The sequence below is a fragment of the Panthera pardus genome, unplaced genomic scaffold, assembly GCF_024362965.1.
Source record: "Panthera pardus isolate Hobbes unplaced genomic scaffold, ASM2436296v1 HiC_scaffold_8, whole genome shotgun sequence".
Lineage (NCBI taxonomy): Eukaryota > Metazoa > Chordata > Mammalia > Carnivora > Felidae > Panthera > Panthera pardus.
In genome coordinates, this window is record NW_026527013.1 from 66,301,950 (window position 1) to 66,325,709 (window position 23,760).

Consider the following 23,760-nt stretch of genomic DNA (forward strand, 5'->3'; position numbering starts at 1 on the left):
ATTACCAGTGGCATAGTGGATGACTATATGAATTGGCTGCCCCATCATGTGCTGTGACAACATTCCACATCATGGCCCGTGTGCCTCCCTCACACCATCTGGACCCTGGCCACCTCTGCCTATCTCTCTTTCCCTTGCTCATGAAGCTGGGCCCCATCTTCCTTCTTGGCCCACACCCCATAACACCTTCCTCTCCCTGGATCCCCCTGACCCCTCCTATTCTGTGACCGTTTCATCCAACTTCCTCCCACACATGCCGTGCGCAAACAGGCACGTAGCCATTGTCAACATTATGGCCTTTCCTGCCTCCCTTTCCTGTTGTGTCCCAGATCAACATGTGTTACCAGGCCCTCTGACTCAGCAAGTCTTGTCCAACTGTGTCTCTGCCCTGTGACTATTTGGCCCTTTCATTTTTCTTCTTACCACCCTGTCATCTGCCATTGTAGTTACGTGTCAGTTTCCTACATTACAAAGCAATATCCTTGAGGACAAAGCTTTGTCACTCATGGTCACTGATGAATCCCAGTGCCTATACAGCGCCTGGCGCATGATAGATAGCTCAGGGCACATTGGTGGAATCAATAAATCAATTGACCGATTGATTTTCTAGGCAGGTTGTGCAGTGGTTGGGATCCAGGCCCTGGGAGGCAGATGCGTTGAAATGCTGGGTGGGCCTGTTATTCCCTATGTGGCTTTGGACATGCCATTTAGGTCCCCGGGACTCATCTGTTGAATGGGGAGAGTAATAGTCCTGTCTCATTGCAATGTTGTGACTGTAAAATTGATTAACATGGGAAAAAGGTTTAGACAATTAGCAGGCTTTTAGGAAATTACAGTCACAATAAATATGAGCTATCATTACTATTTCCATAGTGCCTTATAATTTTCAAGCATTTCCCATTTTTTATGTTGTTAAATCCTGTAGCAATTCTATGAGGCAGAAAGGTATTTCAAAGGTGAGCAAACTGAGTTATGTCATTGTGACCCATTCAGCTCCGGGGGGCGTAGGGCTCACACCCCAGGTCCCCTAGTCCCTGACTGGTGGTCTTTTAATTAAAAAAAATTGAGTTTTTCAATATGGTACTTCTGTTTCTAGGTAATTTCAATCTCACCTTACCCCTCTTGGATCACTGTCATTTTCTCTCTGGCTGCCTTCAGGGTTCTTTCTAGATTTTGATATCCACCTGTAAAATCTTCTTTTTTAAAAATGTTTAGTTATTTGGGGCGCCTGGGTGGCTCAGTCAGTTATGTGTCTGACTTCAGCTCAGGTCATGATCTCTCGGTTCCTGAGTTCATGACCCACACGGGGCTCTGTGCTGACAGCCTGGAGCCTGGAACCTGCCTCGGATTCTGTGTCTCCCTCTCTCTCTGCCCTTTCCTCTCTCTCTCTCTCTCTCTCAAAAATAAAATGTTTTGTTATTTATTTTTGAGAGAGAGAGAGCACGAGCAGGGAGGGGCAGAGAGAGAGAGGGAGACACAGATCTGAAGCAGGCTCCAGGCTCTGAGCTGTCAGCACAGAGCCCAACGCAAGGCTCAAACCCATCAACTGTGGGATCGATCATGACCTGAGCCGAAGTTGGACGCTTAACCGACTGAGCCACCCAGGTGCCCATAAAAATCCTCTTAATATATAGCATCTGAACTGGTTTTGATGGAAACGCTGATGAGAGTGAGGAGGACGGTAGCAAATATAAGAAGCATGCTGTCATGTGTCCATTGCTGTTTTCCATACTTTACAAGTTAACTATCCTTCAAAACAAGGCTATGAGAGAGGTATAATTCTAATCCTCATTTTGCAAGTGAGCAAACTGAGGAACAGAGACCCAAGCAAGGTTCACAGCCATCCCAACTCCAGAAGACACAGCCTCAGCCTTCACCTCTGGGCAGATAGCTACTGGGGTTTCCTCGAGCCAGCAGACCCAGCCACGAAGCCAACCCTTTGTGGGCAAGACACACACTCGATCTCCTGACCCTCTGTCCCTTCAAAAGAAGGCTACCCTGTGCTCATTACGGAGACACTCTCATTTCAGTTGTTGCTGTTCTCCTAACCTCACCTGTGGCGTGAAGTCAGTGGTTGAAAGACACTGGTGTTATGATCCCCCCAGAAAGTATTTTTGCATTGATTAGAAAGGCAGCTGGGTAACAGGTTTTTGGCCTGGAGAGTCGTTGGCTCTATCCAAAGAGGATCGCTTATCCTGCCCTGTGTCCTCAAGCTGCCATTCCGAAAAAAGAGCAAGTCAAGATACATCAAAAGGACGATATGACTTAAAGTTTGACTTACTGCAAGAGAGATTTGACTCACGTGTCCCAAAGAGTCTAACTTGCATCACAATTAGGGGCTCTGGATCACACGGAAAGGTTTCAATCTTCCCACCAATCTTGGGACAAAGTAGAATAAAAGTAAAGTCTTCTGAATAACTGTACAAAACATGTAGTCCCAAATAGCGATTACTCCACAGACTTGCCACCTTCTGTGAAAATGTAAAGTTTGACCTTTTTTTCAAATTTCAAATGCATGAACTCTTTGAACTTAAAGGAAAGAAACTTGAAATGTGCCAGAGGTTTCGGCTGAATGGATAACCTTGAACTGCAAGTTCAAATGTATTGATTTATTCTGCACTTTCGTTTTCAAATGTGTCGAGGCTATTCGTTTCCTTCTGGGCACCCCTGGGACGATGGGATCTGCGCTCCTGTAACGGTCTCAGCTCCGCTCCTCTTCTGGTGAATATTCTAGACCATCTGGCTCCCGGGCTCAAGGAATGGGTCCCTGAAGTGCCTTCCACCCGACTGTCAGGGATGTGATGGCATCTGCCCTGGAGGACTTGCAGGGCCTCGGAGCACTCATGGAGGATGAATCCCTAGTTAGGAGAGAGTGAGGTGGGCAGAGCAGGTGGGCAGAAATGTTGACTGGTTTCTGCGACATCCACACATAACAGGCAAGAGACAGTCAAAGCATTCCCCATACCATTTTAAGCCAGCAGTGTATGATTTAAAAAAAAAAAAAAATCAGCCTCCTGGTAGGATGGGAGAGATATGAAAGGGGAAAAGCAGAAACTTACAAGGGAAAAATTCCCATTTGTCACTACCCCAGGGGACTCTTCCCGGTACAGAAATGACCCATTTCTGTCTGACAACAAATGAGAGGAAAACTAGGGACGGGCTTGGAGGTGTTTGGCCTAGAGCCAGCTGATGGGGGTTCCTGTCACGTAATCTCTAAGGTCCAACACAGACACTCTGTCCAATAGCAGAACGGTATGTGGACACCCCATTTATCACACGCTCCTGTGCTCTGCGTCCCCCGCAGAGGGACGTGTTTCCGGGCCATGCGTTTTCGTGCTCATGTAATCTTTGGCATATGGAACCAATTTGTTTCCCCTCCTGCGGGATTGTGACTTTTGAATAGGATCTCTCTCTCTCTTTTCCCCTCCTCCCGTTACTGTTTCCACCTATGAACCCATCCTCACGGTCCCTTTGCGCATCCCCCGTGGTAGAATCAGCTCTTTGTAAAGTCCCAAAGCCGCTTTACTCATCTGCCTTCCCCGTGTGGGCCCCAGGGGTCCTCGGTAGCCACTACGTCGCCGTCTTTGTCCGGAGTACTGGGCACCGTTCGCGTCTTCATTGTATTTCTGAGGATGAAGTCGATTTCATCCGGCTTTGGTATTCTGCGTCCTCGACCATTTCCAGGTTCATGTTTTCAAACCACTTGATCCAATCAGGTGGTCTCAGGGTGAACAAAATTTGCTGTTAGATACCTGCCCCTGGGAGGCCATTCACTCCTGCATCTGAAGTATCAGCCAGGAAAACAGACTTTTCAGTAACACACTCTTTATAGCTCTGCTCACTTCCTACCTCCTCCTCATTCAGCCAGACCCTGAACACTCTCTGGAAACCGAGAAACATCGGAATGTGGTCTGTGCCATGCGGCGCCTCCTTTTCTCAATATATTTCCCCCTGAGATGCTTCCTAGGTGTCATTCTATCCCCACACGATTGGTAGAGTCTGGCTGCAGGGAGTAGGTGGGATTGGCTTGGCAGGGTCCCAGCCACAAGCAGGCAGAAACCCCAGAACTCTGCGCTGGCTCTTGCTGGCCACAATTCTCCTGCATCAGGAGTCATAGCTTCCAGAAGCAGCTTCCTCTCGGTCCAAAAAAGAGTCGTCCTCATACCGTTGTTACTGGACAGAGCTTGTCCACGTCACACGGCCTGCACAAAATTGTTGAGCAATGCAGTCACGATAACCTTACCAACCTATGTTTTCAAGAACCCTTAGGTATCAGATACAGGGATTTGGGGTCACAGAATGTAGTTTCCGTATACGTTTTGCAGAATCGTTTGTACATCCGTGCACATCAACTTTCAGAAGAAACGCAGGAAGACAGTAAGTAGATGAATGCCTTTCATTGGTAGTGAACTCGAAGTTGAGGAGGTCACGCCTGAAATATTTAGAGTTATAATGAACAGAAATTGGACCTTGGATTAGCAAAGGTTTGCTCATCTGTGATATGGGGGTTAGGATCATATTTGCCTTATGTACTTCTTCTGAGGAGTAAATGAGACAATCCATGCAAGGTTCTCAGACTTGTTCTGGGCCTGGCACATGGCAAATTCAGGAATATTGGCTGTTATTACTTTTTAATCAAGGAAAAGTGAGGAATAGTTTATTTTTTTATTTACTTCCTTATTTATTTATACATTATTTATATACATTATTACAGTATTTATTTATACATTATTTATACATTACTTATTTATTTACATTACATTATTTATTTATTTATTTTTAAGAGAGAGAGTGAGCAAGCAGGGGACAGGGGGCAGAGGGAGAGAGAGAATCTTAAGCAGGTTTCATGCTCAGTGTGGAGCCTGACATGGGGATCGATCCCACAACCCTGGGATCAAGAGTCAGACGCCCGACCGACTGAGCCACCCAGGTGCCCCTGGAAGGAAATGATATATTTTATAATTCAGACAGCATCCCTTACTTCTGAGCATGGAGAAGTCTAGGTAGATCTCGGGAAACTTATTTTAATCAGTAATACATTAGAAACTGACACTATATTTAGGAGATTGATTACATTTGAATAATACTGTTGATTAATCTTTGTTAGTAAGATTTCCATTTTTCGGGACCTCACCAGCTTAGGGATAAACTGAGCAGCTGCGTTTCAAATAGAGTCGTTCCACCAACGTCCACCTCACAACCCCGTCCGCTCCTTCCGGATGTCCCACAGAAGAATTTGAGACGGGACATCCAGAGATGGTGGGAAGCTCACTGGTGATCCCAGCAGCCAGTAGTCAGGTTGGAGCCGTGGGGAATCTGGGAGAGGGCTCAGCACAGGGGCTTGGCTGGGTCTCCACCCAGGAGATTCGTCCAAGATGGCGGGATTCCAAACCATAAGCTGGGATATCGGGATGACACTCTAGTTCAGAGGAGACCTGGCCCGAAGCTGGCAAGACCACTGGCTGTCTTGGCCACTGGGCTAAGTTCCAGGCCTGGAGGCAGCGGGTGCCCCCGGAAACACGCAGGGATGTGACGCGGTGCAATCCTATGGGATACATGCCCCGGCTCAGCGGCTGAATAGCGACCGCAGCGTGGGGCACACGGATGTCTAGACCTTGCCTCTCAGGACGTTGTAGGCTGGGTCTTATACATGGCAGACGGACCCCCTGGCCCGATGAAATGACTCCGTGCTACCAGCACGCTGAAGGAAGCTTGCTCTCTCACCGAGAGCTGGGTGCTGCGTGTGCTGTGTTGTGTATGTGCCTGGTGGTGTGTGTGTTTGCTGTGGGTGGGTGGGGATGCACGTGTAGATCCAGAGGCAGGGGATGTGGAATGAAGCTGATCTGGGACACAAAATCCAAATGAGACGAACACAACCAACAACAACGAGGGCCAGCACGGACTGGGGACCGACCCGCCGGGCGTTGTGCTAGACTTTTCATACACACCGTGCATCCAGCGGCTTAGCCGGTAGTTCCAAGTCACCATCGAGCCATTGAGGAAGCAGAAACCCAGAACAGCGAAGCTATAAGGCCGAGAGAAGGCAGGAATAACAGAGAGCCAACACCGTTAACGAGGCCTGTTTGACTTTAAAGGTAGCATCCTTTCGATGACGGTATACTGTCCAGAGTCTATGAGGTTCAGGGTGACCATCCCTGGGAATGTTGGCTCTGTTCCCGTCCTTCCTGCACAGCTGCTGACTCCCGCCTGACCTTGTCCTAGCTGAGCTCCAGCTTGGCCGTGCACCCGATCTGTGGGACCAAACTCTTAGGTCACCAAAGAGGAAAAAGAGTACAATGAAGAAAGAGCCACATCCATTTTCTAAAACATTCTTACTAGGAATAGAGATGCTGGGGGCGCCTGGGTGGCTCAGCCAGTTAGGCGTCGGACTTCGGCTCAGGTCATGATCACACGGTCTGTGAGTTCGAGCCCCACATCGGGCTCTGTGCTGACAGCTTGGAGCCCGGAGCCTGCTTCGGATTCTGTGTCTCCCTCTCTCTCTGCCCCTCCCCTACCCATGCTCTGTCTCTGTCTCTGTTTCTTTCTCTCTCAAAAATAAATAAATATTAAAAAAATTAAAAAAAAAAAGAAATAGAGATGGTAAAAGTTATCATAGTAGGGGAGCCTGGGTGGCTCAGTTGGTGAAACGTCCTGCTCTTGGTTTCAGCTCAGGTCATGATCTCATGGTTTTGTGAGTTCGAGCCTCACGTGGGGCTCTGCCCTGACAGTGCAGAGGCTGCTTGGAATTCTCTCTCACTCCTTATGTCTACCCATCCCGCCTTTGCACTGTCTCTCTCTCAAAGTAAATCTAAAGATAAGTGTTCATAGTAAGAAGATTATTTAATCATTCACTTGAAAAATACCTATTAAATACTTGTTACCTGCCTCACTGTTGGAAGGTTAACAAATAATCATTGTTGCATTTAATTCCCAAACTAAGTTGGTAAAGAAACCGATGCTATTTCTTTTTGTTCTTTGTTTTTTTGTCTTCAAAATACATCTCAGAAGGGTTTAATACGTTTCCTTCAGTATTATGTGGCAGGGGTAGGCTTAAAAATCATAGTTTTCTGATTTTTTTTTCCCCACGACTGTCTTTTGTGATAGGGATAATACTGTCAGACAAAAGGGAAAAACAAGAGAAACTTATCTGGAAAAATAACAGCTTCTATCAAAGTTCTATTTTTGTTGCATCCATGGAGTAACAGCTTCAGGAGAAGAAATGGCTCCGATGAAGTGAATTTTGACTGTACTTTCTAGAAACCAGGCACATTGGAAGGAACCGAATGCACGAAAGAGAAAAGGACTTGGGGAGGTGGGTGTCTTCTTACACAGGATGAGAGCATCTTGAAGTCCTCAATGGAGATGAATGTGCTTTGTCTCCAAATATTTGGAAGATGGATACAATAACATTTCCCACATTAAAAAGTAGCAGGTAGGGGCGCCTGGGTGGCTCAGTCGGTTGACCGTCCAACTTCAGTTCAGGTCATGATCTCACAGTCTGAGTTCAAGCCCCGTGTCAGGCTGTGTGCTGACAGCTCAGAGCCTGGAACCTGCTTCGGATTCTGTGTCTCCCTCTCTCTCTGCCCCTCCCCTGCTCATGCTCTGTCTCTTTCTCTCTCAAAAATAAATAAAAACATTAATTTTTTTTTTTAAGAAGCAGATAATTACAAGTGCTTACTTGCAATGTAACGATTTATTTCTTCTTTTGTCCTGGCCCTTCCGCAGCTGTGCCCATTATTGCCAAGAATTCCATCTGCTACCATCAATCAGGAGCAGGAGTATTGCATACAACACGTGTGGCCTTCTTTTGCCTTCTGAAAGGGGTCTGGGTACCTCTCCGGGTCCCGGGAGTGAATGCCTACAGGGACTCAGTGATGTCCCTCGCAAGAAAGTGTGTGTTTCCATTTCTCACTGTGTGTTTTTTTTTTTTTTTTAGTTTATCTATTTATTTATTTTGAGAGAGAGAGAGAGAGAGAGATCGGGGGGGGGAGCAGAGAGAGACGGAGAGAGAGAGAGAGAATCCCAAGCAGGCTCCGCAGGGTCAGTGCAGAGCCTGACGTGGGGCTCGAACTCACGAACCGTGAGATCATGACCACGCCCCTTGGATTGCTCACTGTTAAAGGGCCCCGACTGTGCTCAGTTCTCTAGAGCAGAATTTCCTACCTAGCTAAGCTACTTGTAGATACCGCCCCAGGAACCAATGGTGGGATGGTCTCTCTCTTTACCCCCACATTGAACTTTGAGGCCAGGGCTGCTGATGGGGCCAGTAACATGATTTGGGGCCAGTCATCAGGGTTGCTGAGGATGTAAGCACTGGTAATCACAAAATAAGGAAGATCTTTCTTTCTTTCTTTCTTTCTTTCTTTCTTTCTTTCTTTCTTTCTTCTTTCTTTTAATGTTTATTTATTTTTGAACAAGAGAGACAGAGACAGAGTGTGAGCAGGGGAGGAGCAGAGAGAGAGGGAGACACAGAATCTGAAGCAGGCTCCAGGCTCCGAGCTGTCAGCACAGAGCCCGATGTGGGGCTCGAACTCACTCGCGGGCCTCAGGATCATGACCTGAGCAGAAGATGGACGCTTAACCGACTGAGCCACCCAGGCGCCCCAATGGCAGAAATCTTAAAGACAGACTTGCTGGTGTCTTTGTCCCAAGAGACCATTTTTCTTTCAATTTCCAAAAGCTGTTGGTAAGTAGGGATTGCCAATGCATAATATGCACGCGTGTGTGTTTGTTCTGTTTATTTATTCTTTTTTTGAGATGATTCCTTTCTTTGCCGAACTCAGATGCTAAAGGAAATACAGAGAATTTGATATTTACGATTGCCTTGTTTCTTCAGTTCTACACTGTAAGATCCTTGTGCATAAAATCCGTGGCTAATGCGGCTCTGTGTTCCCATGGTGCCTTGTGCCCTATAGGTCTTAGCAGTTGGGCACAGGAGGCCGGATGCTTCCCATCTGCCTGACAGTCCAAACGGTGCTGAGGGGACCTACGTGATCTACGATATATCTAAATAAGTGGCACGAGGCCAGGATTAAAAAAGAAGAAATCATCCCATCGTTAAATCATGTTTTTGGAAACCTAGAAACAAGAATTGACCGGGTTCACTGTTTCCGTCCTGTGCCAAAGCTGTTCTTAAATATCCTTTGAGTGACACTCACGAGATGGATGAGGTCACTCCGTGTCAGTTTCGAACTGACCTGAGCCTCTTTGCCACAGGCCCAGCCATACTGGGGGATGACCCAGCGTCCTCTTCTCCTGCTCCAAATTCTTAAGGAGAACTGACCCAAACGGATGCATGTTTATACCTCATCCAATCAACGCTGGCACGAGGGAGGGACTATAACGATAGAATGAAACAGAAAAAAAAAAGGCATGCAGATTAGCAAAATGGAAAGTTTTAGAAAACGGGGAATAGTCGCCCTATCAGAAGATTTTGGCCATGATGCTTTGCTGAACAGGGTAATTCCCTGAGGAGGGCCATACCCTAAGAAAGCGAATCTGGTAGCCATGAGATTTTACCCAGAGGACTGAAAGGCGTGGCATTAAGAAGGCTTCGGCTATAGTCCACTGGGAGGTGATAAAGGTTGGAAGGAGATACCCTGCTTTGCAGGGAGCCGTCGGAGTTCCAGGGTCCTTTTGGTCTTAGCAGATGTACAGAGACCATGGTGTCACAGCACAGGTACGGACCGGGTTCCCAGGCGCCGTGTTCTACCAGGACAACAAGATGGGGCACCGAGGGTGCAGGGGAAGCTTCATTTCACGGACAGAAACAGTGAGGCAAGTGGGGCCAGACCGTGAGCATCATGGATGCCTTTACCACAACAGGGGTCCTGGCCAGGGTCACTGTCAAAAGGCGAGAGAGGTCCTGGTTTAGGAGGGAGGGGGTCCCAGACTTGATCAAGGCAGGCACCTATTTACGAGAAGTGAAACGCAAGTCGATGGATGTGATCCTATTCATAGAAATAAAACTGTAGCCTCTATTCAGCACTGGGTCAGAAGGAGGGATGCAGAAGTGGTTTTTCATTATGTGAAGGCGGTAGCTGGAGCCTTGGGCTGGAAGTAAGGATGGAGGCTCAGGACAACTCCGTGACGTCCAAGAAGTGTGTTTATTTATTTTTGAGAAGTAGAGAGAGAGACAGAGAGCGAGCGAGCGAGAGCTAGGGCACAGAGAGAGAATCCCAAGCAGACTCCACACTGTTAGCGCTGAGCCCGACACGGGGCTCGAACTCACAAACCATGAGATCGTGACCTGAGCCGAGGTCAAGAGTCGGATGCTTACCCCACTGAGACACCCAGGCGCCCCCGGCCTTTCCTGTTTCTAAACGCACTGTGCACATCACTTCAGCAGATACACTGGGTCTGCTCGTGCAACAAGGAAACACATTGTGGCTCTGATTGTTCTCACGTTCCCGCATTCAGCTGCCACAAACCATTTGTATGACATCATGATGACCCGGGTGATGCATTCTTAAAGCAAATTGATTGACATTTCCCCCTCCCCCGCCCCCCAGGTAATAATTCATCCATCTCAGCTTATTTTCAACTCCTCTGACTTAGCTGGTGGTGCAGAAAATCCCTAGCTCAGGATTCATTCTGTTACAAACACCAAAAGTCGTTTCCCAATTCTGAGATTATTTTGGAAATGAGTCATGCGAGAAAGCTTGAAGACCCAGGAGAGAAAGAGAACAGACGCTGGAGGAATATTCCAGGGAAGGATCAAGGGGGTGAGATGGAGAACACACGCATGCAGATAAATCTAAACAAGCGGAGAAGTTTGACCTTCACTAGGATGGGAGAGAACAAGGTGTAGGTGGGAATAATGAGACGTGTGTGTGTGTGTGTGTGTGTGTGTGTGTGTTGGGCGAAGGTCAGGAGAAATTCATGTCCAATGCAGAATTGCACAAATTGCAAAGACAGCATCTTCTCTGGGTGGGTCAACCACCAAACAACTCCCTGTCCCATCAGACAAATTACACAAACTGACAAAGCCCTGTGCCAGCACGGACCGGATGTCAGTTTCCACTCCGCCCCTCAGTCTGTTGATTTTGTGCAGTGCACGTCCTGCACACCTGTGTCCTTGCCAGCTCTGTTTTCCTTTTGAAATGAAAAGTGTGGATCTGCTACTCTGCCAGTCAAGAGATTGACGGAAGGAGATTGGGAGGGACATCGTGCATATTTAAAATAGTCCCTGAGTCACCTAAGGGAATGGGACCTTATTAGGGAGACGCAAATGAGATCCGGCCACTTCTGAGCTTGGAAGAAAGGAGGGTCTTGTGGTCACTTCTGTGTCTGTATACGTGGTTAGGGATTTGAATGGTAGGGTGAGCAGTGGAGGATTAAATGGGGCAGGTGAAGGCATGTTGACAAGAAAAACGGAAAGAGCTAAGAGAACAAGGGTGTCGTCCACACGACGGATGATGATGTATATAAGACGATGCTATAAGTGAGGCCAGAGAGGGCACCCGAGGCTGCCGATGACGGAGGGTCAGGGTCTGGAAGGACTGATGAACTTGGCCAAGTGAACGAGGAAAATCCCACACCTCCAATTTCGTGATTGGCTCTGTGGTGGGGAGGGAGGGTCTATGGCAGAAGGAGCTGACCCCCCACTCTCCCACCCCGCCCCCTGCTTCCAGCAACCACCTGCTGGAGGGGAAGACAGCTGTCCAGGAAGTCTATGTAGGAGGAGGACAGAGCGAGTGCTTTGGAAGACTGGGGGTGCAGCCTCCCGCCCCAGCCCCTCAAGCCCTACAGACACATTTATCCTCTGAAGGAACCCCTCTCCTGCTGCCCCCGCACAGCACCCACAGCGTAGCCAACGTTTTGTTTTTGAAGGCTGCCTCTCCCTTCCCTTGGACTCAGCACATACTTCCCAATTTCTAGGGCGAAACTTGATGCCCTGAAGGTTTCCAGTGATTTCTAAGTGTAACACTGCTTTATGGGCAGCTGTGGCTGAGCTGATAGGCATCTGCTAGGAGCCTGGAACAGACAGCATGCTGAAATTCACCCTGAGTCCCCGGGTTAATAACACTGGGCGTAGCTGCTCGGGGTGGTGTGGGTCAGGGACCAGAGTTCCTTGCTTCTGCTGAGAGAGGAAGATAAAATCTGCATGGTCTACGTTTTAGTGGTTTTTAAAATCAACAAAAGTGATCAGAGCCCTTAAAAAATGTGGGTTTTTTTCTTTCTTTTTTTCCAATGCAGTAACCAGAATGGAGATTTGCATAAACAGGTTATGGCAACACAGCTACGGCATTTCTGTTTCCAAAAACAAGGAAATAAAATGCAGATATGTTAGTGAAAATCATCAATGGGACGCCGTATGCAGAATTCCATCTTGTCTCTTAGGGAAAATATGAGAACGTAAGTGGAAGGTAATAGTTCTCTGGGAAATACGATCACTTTGCAAAAGGGAAGGGATTACTGGTAAACCGCCATCCCGTCGCTGATAAAATATTTAGAATGGCAAAAAGACTTCGAAAGATACACAGATTTTGTTCAATTTTTCCCCCTACATCCAGCTTCTAATCCGTGAGCTTCAATTCAGACCACCCATCGGATAGTTCTGTGAGGAGTGCAATCCAGTGACGAGCAAACAAAACATGGGAGTGAAAAAAGAAAACCAGCGCCCAGGGTCAGATAGCACAAAACACCACCACCCCCTGCAGCCCATTACTTGAGCAAGCCGACCCGACCAGCTGATATCTGCGGCAAGAGAAAAACCCCGATAGACTGTGTTTCTGGCCGTATTTCCTAATAAAGAAGTGGATTCCAGAGAAAATTCAGAGGGGATTTTAAAAAGTGAAAATGACAGCGGTTATGATGTGAGGAATATAAATAGCGCTGTAGGCGTAGAGCGAGGTGAGACACAATGGCGTATCTGTGGACACTCTTTTTGGGGCGAGACGTGGAGTGGCCAGGGGATGCGGCATTGGAGCGGATCTCCAGCCCGCCACTCCGGGGACGCCGCTCTCATTCTCTGGCTGTCCCCCAGCAGTATGTTGTCAACGACCAACCCCACAAATATACCCTATAACACAGCAAGACACGCACGCAAACACCCGTGCACGTGACTGCACCGTCACTTTTGTCTAATCTCTTCTCTTCCATTCTCTCTCATTTTTAGAATGCTGGTCTTGACCCACTATGTTGATTTCAAACTCTGCTAACATGCTGCCACATAGATGGAATAGGGTCTGCTTGCGAAAAGGTCTTTTTTTTTTAATTTTTTTAAATGTTTATTTATTTTTGAGACAGAGGCAGAGCATGAACGGGGGAGCGGCAGAGAGAGAGGGAGACACAGAATCGGAAGCAGGCTCCAGGCTCTGAGCCGTCAGCCCAGAGCCGACGCAGGGCTCGAACTCACGGACCGCGAGATCGTGACCTGAGCTGAAGTCGGACGCTTAACCGACTGAGCCACCCAGGCGCCCCTGAAAAGGTCATTTTTAAAACTCGAGGTAGAAGTGACATTCTGTTAGTTTCAGGTATACAGTGAAGTGATTTGATATTTGTAAACACTGTAAAATGGTCGCTACAATCAGTCTAGATAGCTTCCATCACCACGCGTATTTAAATATCTATTTCTTGCCTTGAGAACTTTTAATACCTACCCTCTTAGCAACTTCCAGTTATACGGTCAGTATTGTCGCCTAAGGTCACCATGCTGTACATTACACCCTGTGACTCATTTATTTTGTAAATGGACATTTGTACCTTCTGACTCCTTTTTCCCATCCAGCCCACTCCTTGTCCCCCCCAACCCCCCCTCCTCCCCTTTCTGGCAACCGCTAATCGGTTCTTTGCATCTATGAACTCATTTCATGCTCTTTTGTTTTGAAGTGACATACGGTATTTGTCTTTCTCTGACTTCACTTCACTTCGGATAAAGCCCTCAAGGCCCATCCAAGTCGTCGCAAATGGCACGATTGCTTTCTTATGGCTGCCTGTTCCACCGTGTGCGTGTGAATTCTTCAGGCATTCACCCATCAAGGACACTCAGGAGTCTACGTATCTTGGCTGTCGTAAACAATGCTGCCATACCCATAAGGGCGAAGACATCTATTCCAGTTAGTGCCCTCATTTCCCTCTGATGAATAACCACAAGTGCGACTACCGAATTACATGGTAGCTCTATTTCTGATTGTTTCAGGAACCTCCCTACCGTTCTCCGGGGTGGCTTTGCAGTTTGCATTCCCACCAACAGTGCCTGACGGTCCTCTTTCTCCACATCGTCGCCACCACCTGTGGTTTCTGGCGTCTCTGAGCGTAGCCATCCCGGCAGGGTGTCAGGTGATATCTCATTGCGGTTTTGATTCGCATTTCCCTGATGATGAGAGAGGCCGAGAACCTTCGCACGTACGTACCTGTTGGTTTCTTAATGAGCGTGCGCTCACTTGGTCTTCTCCCTTCACCTTTTTGAAGGTCACTTCCTCGGGTCACGATTCTCCCTTTAGACGCAGAACCGGATTGTCGTTCCCTTTAGACACAGAACCCGATTGTCGTTGCCCACTCCTGAGAACGTGCCGGTGGACCACGTATGAACAAGGCCCGCTCACCAGTGCCTAAGGCCTTCATTGTGACGTGGGGTTGGAGAAGGGACCGCCTGAAACTTTTCACTTCGTCTGACCACGGCCATGCCCAGATCCTAAGGTTCACAGCTTGAGGGGTGGAAACTACTTACAGACAACGCCCCGAGATGATGACGTCATCGCTGATGTCTTGCCTCACATCTTACAGAGAAAAGAAATGGATGGGGACATTGTTTTCATCTTCCTGCCACCAAGTGTACCCACTCCACACATCGGCATCAGCATCCTGTGTGCTCAGGTCTGGCACGACAGCAAAGCGCCCTTTTTCCGTGCAGAGCGGCTCCTGTCCTCAGCCTTGGGACACCAGTCATGCCCCTCTTTATGAATGTTTTGCACCTGCGATTATCCTGTCCTCCCTGCATCACCGGCTCCACTCTTTCCCTTCAGCCCACGGACAGCCGTTAAGTCCCATGCATTGAATCTAAACAAGGTTCCTCATTCTAGAAGGTTCCTCCAGGCTGCCTGGAAACGCTGCACGTATTCGCTGTGTCTACTTCACCTCAGTCTGTCACCGTCTATTCCTCCAGGACCTGATGCTGGGTGAGGTGGCTCATGATGTGGTCACTAAGGATGTCGCGTGATGCCATCGGATGCCACTTCATGGGTCTCCCCGCGTGGCTGCACGGCTGACCACACCCTCTTTCTGGAAAAGCTGTGCTCACAGCCTCCTGATTTTCCGTCCATCTCACCGGCTGCTGCTTCTTCCTATGCTTTGTTTGCTTGGTGTTCTCTTGCTCGGTTATGCCCTGGAGCCCTCGTCGTTTCCATCGTTGATGTAGTTAACTTATTGTCAGTTTCCACCACTCAATGTGCATTGTCCCAGGACAAAGATTTTCCTGCCTTTCTTTTTTGTTCCCTGATAGTCTCCAGCATCCAGTACAGTGTGTGATCTGGGAGCCGTTCCATATTTTGTTTGAACTCAGGTGGTGGCGTTGTAGACGTGTATGTCCTAAAATTTCATAAATGCTACCATGCGATAAGTCTGCTTTTCTTTCTCTTTCTTTTTGGCACAACCCTAAGCATTTAAAACCATCATGTTGCCATACGTCAAGAAAATATTCTACGTTTCATTGTGGCCTGGTATTCTCTGTCAAGGAAACATCACATTTTATTTGCCCCGTTTCTTAGCAGTGAACATTTATGCTTCGTCCAACTTGGAATACTGCGTATATGGCAGCCAAGATTAGTCCTGTGAATGTCCCCTTATGACCTGTGGATTTTTCTGGGAGGGGTACTTGCTTTCGTCAATCCGAATGGTGTCGAATGTCTTTTTCTTTCTAATTAAAATTAAAAAAAAAATGTTCCAATACAACTTTAGACAGGAGCACTAAAATTTGAATTTCAATAATTTTCCCTTGTTATGAAATATTCTTCCTCTTTTGTTCCCTCCCTGTCCAACCACTGAAGTGCCTAAGATCATTCTTAGCTCGTGACCTGCACAAAAATGGGCAGCAGAGTGGATGTGGCCAATAAGTCATGATCGAAGCGGTGCGTAGAATGATGTTTTATTGCTGCTTTTCCTTGAAATTGTCTGACTACTAATAAACGTAAGCATCTTCTTTCTGAACTTGTTAGCTTTTTGGCGGCTCCCCTTGTGTTATTTGTCTGTTTTCTGCCTTTGCTGAACTGCACTTTTATTGGTTATCCTGTATTTGTTTGTTTGCTTATTTATCTACTGATTTTATTTTGAGAGAGAGCAAGTGAGAGCTTCATCAGGGGAGGGACAGAGAGAGAAAGGGAGAGAGAAAATCCCAAGCAGGTTCTGCGATATCAGTGCAGAGCCTGACGTGGGGCTCGAACTCCTGAACCATGAAATCATGACCTGAGCTGAAATCAAGAGTCAGATGCTCAACCAACTGAGCCACGCCCCCCCCCAGGAGCCTCAGTTTTCCTGTATTTGTTTCTATTTTTAGGAATCTCTTTGTAAATTTTAAGGAATAAAATTTGTTCACTCCAAAAGAAAAAAAGTCTCTTTTATATTCTTAGATATTCATTTTTATCCAGTGTCTACATTTCAGTGATCTCCTCGCTATTGCCTTTCAAATACGCTCACATTTGTCTCTCTTGGTTGAACGGATATTTCCAATTTTGATGTAGCAAGTTCCAGTAATTTTATTGATCTTGATGGCTTGTGAGTGTTTACTATTACTGCAGAGATAATTCTCTACTTCTAGGTCACAAAGATACGATTTTATATTTTCATCTCTGAACTTTATCTTTCATTTTTGTTTTATTTTTTAATGTTTATTTATTTATTTTTGAGAGAGAGAGAGAGAGACAGAGCACAAGCAGGGGAGGAGCAGAGAGAGAGGGAGACACAGAATCTGAAACAGGCTGCAGGCTCTGAGCTGTCAGCACAGAGCCCGACGCGGGGCTCGAACTCACAAACCGTGAGATCATGACCTGAGCTGAAGCCGGAAGCTCAACCGACTGAGCCACCCAGGTGCCCCACGTTTTTGTTTTATTTTACTTTATTAAGTTTTTTTTAAATTTCGTTAGTTAATATACAGGGTAATATTAGTTTCAGGTATAGAATATAATGATTCAACACTTGCATACATCACCCAGTGCTCATCGCGACAAGTGCCCTCCTTAAACCCCATCACCTACCTAACCCAACTCCACACCCACCTCCCCTCTGGTAAGCATCAGTTTGTTCTCTATAGTTAAGAGTCTGTTGCTTGATTTGCCTCTCTCTCTCATTTTTTCCCCATTGCTCATTTGTTTTGTTTCTTAAATTCCCCACATGAGTTAAATCATCTGTTATTTGTCTCTCTCTGACTTATTTCGTTTAGCATAATATTCTCTGGATCCATCCACATTGTTGCAAATGGCAAGATTTTATTCTTTTTTATGGCTGAGTAATATTTCACCATATCTATATCTATATTTATATCTATATCTATATCTATCTCACATCTGCTTTATCCATTCATCAGTTGATGGACACTTGGGCTGTTTCCATAATTTAGCTATTGCAGATAATGCTGCCATAAACATTGGGGTGCATGTATCCCTTAGAATTATTAAGTTTGTATTCTTTGGGTAAATACCCAGTAGTACAATTGCTGGATCATAAGGTAGTTCTATTTTTAACTTTTTGAGGACCCTTCATACTCTTCTCCAGAGTGACCACACCAGTCTACATTCCCACCAACAGTGCAAGAGGGTTCCCCTTTCTCCACATCCTCGCCAACACCTGTTGTTTCTTGTGCTGTTGATTTTAGTCATTTGACAGGTGTGAAGTGATATGTCTTTGTAGTTTTTTTAAGTTTATTTATTTATTTTGAGAGAGAGGGAGAGAGTGAGTGAGATGGGGAGGGGCAAAGAGAAAAGAATCCCAAGCAGGCTCTATGCTGTCAGCACAGAGCCCGACATGGGGCTCGATCTCACGAAGTGTGAGATCATGATCTGAGCTGAATTCAAGAGTGAGATGCTTAACCCACTGAGCCATCCAGACACCCTTGTCATTGTAGTTTCGATTTTGATTTCCCTGATGAGGAGTGATGTTGAGCATCTTTTCATGTGTCTGTTGGCCATCTGGATGTCTTCTTTGGAGAAATGTGTATTCATGTTTTCTGTTCATGTTTTATCTTTCATTTTTAAATCTTTAATTCTGCATCTGCCTTGTAATTAGTGAAAGATAGAGTCCCAGCTTGATTTTCATGTGAAGTGAATGGTCTTCCTCAAGTCACGTATCTAATGATTTCTCCTTTCATTATTGGTTTATTGGTGCCACACTTATTATATGTTGTTTCATCTGTTTTACCAGGGTTTATTTCTGAGCCTGCTATCCTATTGCAGGAGAGTTTATATTTGAATTGGCACTACAGTATCATGCTGTTTTTTTATTACTAACATTATTATTATTATTATATTATATTCCATCTTAAATTCTTCTGACAAGTTTCTTTTTTCTCAAGACTAATTTAGCTATTCATGGGTCTTAATTCTTTCATATAGTTTTTAAAATAATTTTGTTGAGCACTTGAAAAAATCCAACTGAGTTTTTAATGTGATTTCATTACATTATAAATTTATAGATTAATTTGTGGTTAACGAATATATTTTTCTTTCTTTGTACTCTATGGTTTTCAGAATTTTCTTCATGGGGCACCTGGGTGGCTCAACCGGTTAAGTGTCCGACTCTTTGGCAGGGGGAGGATAAGGTAGCCATTTGGAATATATATCAAAAGCATTCTTGCTTTCCTTAATAGGGCCTGACTTCAGGAAAACCACTTTACCAGAGCCGAACCAACTTGGTGAAGGGAAATATCCAACTCTAGCCTTTGGACTTCATCTCTCAAATAAAAAAGAAATAAACAAATAAAAACTCAAACTGAGAAGTGCTTGGGAACAGCACAAGCCAGGAACATGGGTTCACTAAAAGACTGATACATACTGATAGGAATATCCTTTCTCTTCCTGCCCCCCTACCCCATACCACTACATAAATAGGGGTCGTGTGTGATAACAGAGAAATGCAATGGAAAGAACTCAGAAGTTATTTTAAAAAAAACATTATCTAGGGAAACCTAAAGACCACAGAAGAGACAAAAACAAGGGTTCAAGGGGAAATATTAGCTTCTGACACCTAGGGATAGAGAAAGCAGTACACAGTCTAACCCTTAGCCATACAAAATATAAAACCTCACACAAAAGGGCTCTGTGTCTCAGGTTCTGCTAACCACTACCTCATGTCCATATTTCAACAAAAAATTATAACACATACTAAAAAAAAAAACAAACCAAAAACCCTACAGAAAACAAAAACAAAACAAAACAAAAAAACCAAACAAAAAACCTACAAAGTTTGAAGAGACAGAGTAAGCATGAATACCAGATTCAGATATGGCAGAGAGTTTGGAATTATCAGACCAGAAATTTAATACAAATATGATTAATAAGCTGAGTGGACAATGTGCAGAAATAGGTGGATAATGTAGGCAAAGAGATGTAAACTGTAAGGAAGAATCAAAAGAAATCAAAACACTGTTGTCAAAATGACGAATGATTTAGATGAGCCCACCTACAGATTCCACACAGTCCAGGAGAAAGTCAGTGTGCTTGAAGAACATGTCAAAAGACACTTCCCAAGCCAAAGTTCAAAGAAAAAAAAAATGAAAAAGAAAGAGTAGAATATCTAAGATTGTGTACTTGGATATTTTATACAAGAAAGGGGAAATACAAAAGAGAGTACAAAAAGAGAAGGAATGAAAGGAGCAGAAATTGGTACTTGAAGCGATACTGACTGGTAAGTTCCCCAAAAACATGGGAGACACTGAAGTAGACACAGGCAGCTCAGAGCGCACTACAAATGATAAATATGAAAAAAAAAAAAAAAACCGGGGCGCCTGGGTGGCTCAGTTGGTTAAGCATCCGACTTCAGCTCAGGTCACGATCTCGTGGTCCATGAGTTCGAGCCCCGTGTCGGGCTCTGGGCTGATGGCTCAGAGCCTGGAGCCTGCTTCCGATTCTGTGTCTCCCTCTCTCTCTGCCCCTCCCCGTTCATGCTGTGTCTCTCTCTATCTCAAAAATAAATAAACGTGAAAAAAAAAGAAAAAAAAAAGAAAAAAGAACCAACCCTATACCCAAACATATCATATTCAAAACACAGAAAATCAAAAACAAAGAAAAAAATCCTCAAAGAATCCAGAGAAAGAAACACCTTACAGAGCAGCAGCGTTAATATAAATTATATCAGATTTCCCTTTAGAAATCATGCAAGTGAGAATAAAGTGAAAATTTAAAGTGTTGAATGAAAATGTGGAATTCTGTGTCCAGCAAAATTATCCTTCAAAGGTGAGAGAGAAATAAAGGCTTTCTCAGATGAACAGGAATTGAGGGAATTTATCACCAGTAGATATGGCTTAAATGAAATGTTCAAAGAAATATTTCAGGAGGCACCTGACTGGCTCAGTCAGAAGAGAATGTGGCTCTTGATCTTGCGTCAGGAGTTCGCACCCCATATTCTGTGTAGAGATTACTAAAAAAATTAAATAATCTAAAAAAAAAAGAAATATTTCAGAAAGAAGGAAAACCAGATAGGTCAGAAATCAGAAATTCAGATGTATGAAAATAAAGGAGGAACATTAGAAAAGGAATAAATAAGAATAAAACAAAATATTTTATTTGTCTTATTCTTAATTGATCTAATATAACTTTTCAAAATGGTAGGAATGATGCATTCAGTGATTTTCATTTATGGATAAGTGACATGAATCACTGTCAAGTTACAAAGGTTAAGAGGGAAGAATTGGGAATATCTTATTGTAAGCTACTTTCACTACCCAGGAGGTTGTATGGTTATTTGAAAAGGATTTAGATTCATTGTAAATAGTTAGCAAAATCAAGAACAACTACTAAAAAGTTAAAGGAGTATAATAGAAATGCTAACAGCAGAAAAAGTGGAGTCAGAAAACATTCTGAGTTAAAACTAGAAAAGACACACACACACACACACACACACACATAAAACTGGAACACAATAAAGAGAAACAAAGACCAAAGGCAACAAGCAGAAAATGGTAACAGATATGATAGATACTAATCCAACTATATCAATAATTCCTTTAAACATTGGTAGTCTAGGGGCACATGGGTGGCTCAATCGGTTAAGCATCTGACTCTTGATCTCAGCTCAAGTCATGATCTCGCAGTTCGTGGGATTGAGTCCCACTTCAGGCTCTGAGCTGGCCGCAAGGAGACTGCCTGGGATACTTTCTCTCCTTCTCTTCCTGCCCCTATCCTGTTTGCACACCTTCTCTATCTCTAAATAAATACACATTAAAAAATAAGAAAAATCAGTAGTCTAAAAACACCAATTAAAAGACAGACTGTCAGCATGAATAAAAAATAGTTCCAATTGTATGTTGTCAAAAAGAATCCCACTTTAACTACAAATTCAGATATATTAAAAGGCTCAGAGAAATATACTCATCAAAAAAGAGCTACAGTAGCTATATTAATTTCAGACAGACTTCAAAGCAAAGAAAATTATCAGGGATATAGAGAAATATTACATAATAATAAAGGGGTTGAAACTACAAGAAAACATAACAAACCTTAATGTGAATGTGCTTAACAATAGAGCAGCAAAACATGTGTGGAAAAATCTGATAGGAATACAAGGAGGAATAAATGAATCCACTGTTTTGGTTGGGAGTTCAACCCCTCTCCATCAGTAACATATCCAGTGCGCAGAATATCAGTAATGACATCGGCCAGGAGGAGGTCAAACTTTCATTCTTCACAGATGACATGATACTCTATAAGGAAAACCCAAAAGATTCCACCAAAACACTGCTAGAACTGATCCGTGAATTCAGCAAAGTTGCAGGATATAAAACCAATGCACAGAAAACGGTTGCATTCCTATACACCAACAGAAAGCAACAGAAAGAGAAATCAAGGAATCAATCCCATTTATAATTGCACCAAAAGCCATAAATAAATGCTGAGGAAGAAATCTAACCAAAGAGGTGAAAAATTTATACGCTGAAAACTATAGAAAGGTTATGCAAGAAAATGAAGAAGACATTAAAAAATGGAAAAATACTCCATGCTCCTGGATTGGAAGAACAAATATTGTTAAAATGTCGATACTACCCAAAGCAATCTACAAATTCAATGCAATCCCTATCAAAATAACACAGGCATTCTTCACAGAGCTAGAACCAATAATCCTAAAATTTGTATGGAACCAGAAAAAACCCCGAATAGCCAAAGCAATCTTGAAAAAGAAAACCAAAGCAGGAGGCATCACAATCCTAGACTTCAAGCTATACTACAAAGCTGTCATCATCAAGACAGTATGGTACTGGCACAAGAACAGACACTTAGATAAGTTGAACAGAATAGAGAACCCAGAAATGGACCCACAAACGTATGGCCAACTCATCTTTGACAAAGCGGGAAAGAATATCCAATGGAATAAAGACAGTCTCTTCAGCAAGTGGTGCTGGGAAAACTGGGCAGCGACATGCAGAAGAATGAACCTGGACCACTTTCTTACACCATACACAAAAACAAACTGAAAATGGATGAAAGAACTAAATGGAAGACAGGAAGCCATTAAAATCCTCGAGGAGAAAGCAGACAAAAACCTCTTTGATCTTGACTGCAGCAACTTCTTACTCAACACACTCCAGAAGCAAGGGAAAGAAAAGCAAAAATGAACTACTGGGACCTCATCAAAATAAAAATCTTCTGCACAGCGAAGGAAACAATCAGCAAAACTGAAAGGCAACCGACAGAATGGGAGAAGATATTTGCAAATGACATATCAGATAAAAGGTTAGTATCCAAAATCTATAAACAACTTATCAAATTCAACTCCCAAAAAACAAATAATCCAGTGAAGAAATGGGCACAAGACATGAATAAACACTTCTCCAAAGACATCCAGATGGCCAACCAACACATGAAAAAATGCTCAACATCACTCATCATCAGGGAAATACAAATCAAGACCACAATGAGATATCACCTCACACCTGTCAGAATGGCTAATGTTAACAACTCAGGCAACAACAGATGTTGGCGAGGATGCGGAGAAAGAGGATCTCTTTTGCATTGCTGGTGGGAATGCAAGCTGGTGCAGCCACTCTTTGAGTATGGAGGTTCCTCAAAAAACTAAAAATAGAACTACCCTATGACCCAGCAATTGCACTACTAGGCATTTATCCAAGGGATACAGGTGTGCTGTTTCAAAGGGGCACGTGCACCCCCATGTTTGTAGCATCACTATCAAAAATAGCCATGGAAAGAGCCCAAACGTCCATTGGTGGATAAATGGATAAAGAAGGTGTGGTATATATATACAATGGAGTATATATATGGCCATCAAAAAGAATGAAATCTTGCCATTTGCAACTACGTGGATGGAACTAGAGGGTATTATGCTAAGAGAAATTAGTCAGTCAGAGAAAGACAAATGTCCTCACTTATATGAGAACTTTAAGGTACAAAACAGATGAACATAAGGGAAGGGAAGCAAAAATAATATAATAACAGGGAGGGGGACAAAACATAAGAGACTCTTAAATATAGAAAACAGAGGGTTGCTGGAGGGGTTGTGGGAAGGGGGATGGTCTAAATGGGTAAGGGGCATTAAGGAATCTACTCCTGAAATCATTGTTGCACCCTATGCTAACTAACTTGGATGTAAATTTAAAAA